The sequence below is a fragment of the Cyprinodon variegatus genome, unplaced genomic scaffold (genome assembly GCF_000732505.1).
Source record: "Cyprinodon variegatus isolate N-32 unplaced genomic scaffold, C_variegatus-1.0 Scaffold92, whole genome shotgun sequence".
NCBI lineage: Eukaryota > Metazoa > Chordata > Actinopteri > Cyprinodontiformes > Cyprinodontidae > Cyprinodon > Cyprinodon variegatus.
Genome location: NW_015150545.1, coordinates 716,889 through 718,582, shown reverse-complemented (window position 1 = coordinate 718,582; position 1,694 = coordinate 716,889).

The following is a 1,694-nucleotide window of genomic DNA, read 5'->3' as shown; positions in this document are numbered from 1 at the left end:
AGAAGACCATTACTGATGAACCAATAAAGGAAAAATCAGATCTTCCCTGGTATTTCTTAAAGAAATTGATAATGATTAATGTGACAGCAAGAAAAATATTGATCTCTGAATCAGAAAGTGCAGAGTTAGATCCTGCTGATTTATTTAATAACATCAACATAGATGACATGGTAAACCCTCTTGACTTAATCACTGCTCTCTTTCTGTGCTCTGATGGTTTTGTTCAACAAGATCTGGTGTTAAAAATGTCCATGTGTCAGTTTTCAGTTCCTCTGCTGCTTCCAAACTGTAGCACAAAGCAGTGCACCCTCATGCTATGGGCCATGAGAGACATTGTTAAGAAGTACAGACCTCCAGATCTTACTGAATCAAAGGGATTCATAGAAGAAAGAATAGTTACCTCTAAACTTCCAATGGTCTCTTTTGTTAAACTGGGTGAGTGTTCCATGTCCAAATCAGAGATCCTCAATAAACTCCTGAGTAACTCTGAACAGTACCATGACACCTTCGTTCACCGCAACATGGAGTGTGGAGACACTCCAAAAAGAATATCCAATGGACTGACTGAAATTACCTGGTACCTTCCCTGTGGAAACAAAAACATGGACATTTTCAGTGAGCCAGTTGCTATAGCTAACCTTCGTGGTAACATAGCTTCATTTGAAACACAATTCTCCTTTTTGTGTCAGACATCTGCTGCTGTTTTTGTGTTCTTTGATGAGTTGGAGCAGCTGGAGCAAGAGTTCAAACTGCTGACTGACAAAAACCACAAAGAAAAGATATACTTGGTAGGAAACCAACAAAATAAGAACTTCCGCAGTGATGATTTAACAAGGTTGGCAAACAATCTGGGGATAAAAAACATTCTAATTAAACAAACACAAACAAATGAGGCTACTTTTATCAGAGGACTCAGAAAAATAATGAGGGATGTGGTTTATGTTCCCCAGTTGAAGATGTCAGTAGAGCAGATGGCTGACGTTGCACATGAACTGGGAATAGAAGTTGATGAGGATTCTCCAGAATGCCAGGATGGGAAGGAAAAAGCAGATGCAATCACTGCAGAGATTAAAGACACATTCAAATACAAAGAGGAACATTTTCCTTTGCAAGGCCAAATATGGAAGGAACTGACTTTATTGGCAAAGGAGGAATTTCATCTTCGAAAAGTTGGAACTGAAAACATAGAAAACTATAAAAGTAATCTTAAAATGAAAAAAGAAGAGCTGCGTCAGAAACAGAACTCCTATAATATGTCAGATGGAATGAAACGCTTCATTACTGCAATATCCAGCCCAGAGAGAGAGCGGGGTTATTTTCTTCAATGGTTGAGGGTGAATCTTGACAACTTGTCTCGAGTAAAACTTTCTGACCTTAGGTTGAAGTACAAAGAGAAGTACAGGGACTCTAAGCACAAACAAGAGGTAAAAGAAATAGATAAACAACTTTCCAATAGCTCACTGGGAGTTGAACACTTCTTCAGAGAAATGGGTCAGATCTACGAAGCTTCTCTTTTCCTTCCAAAAACAGATCCATCACGTCAACAACTGCAACATCTGCCTAAACTCTGTGCTCAGTTGTTGCTGGATGGATTTCCTCTTGAGCTTGTAGATGGAGATGCTTCCAACATACCTCTCCAATGGGTGACTGATGTTCTCTATCAGCTCAATGACTTGGTGTCTCCTAAGAACAAG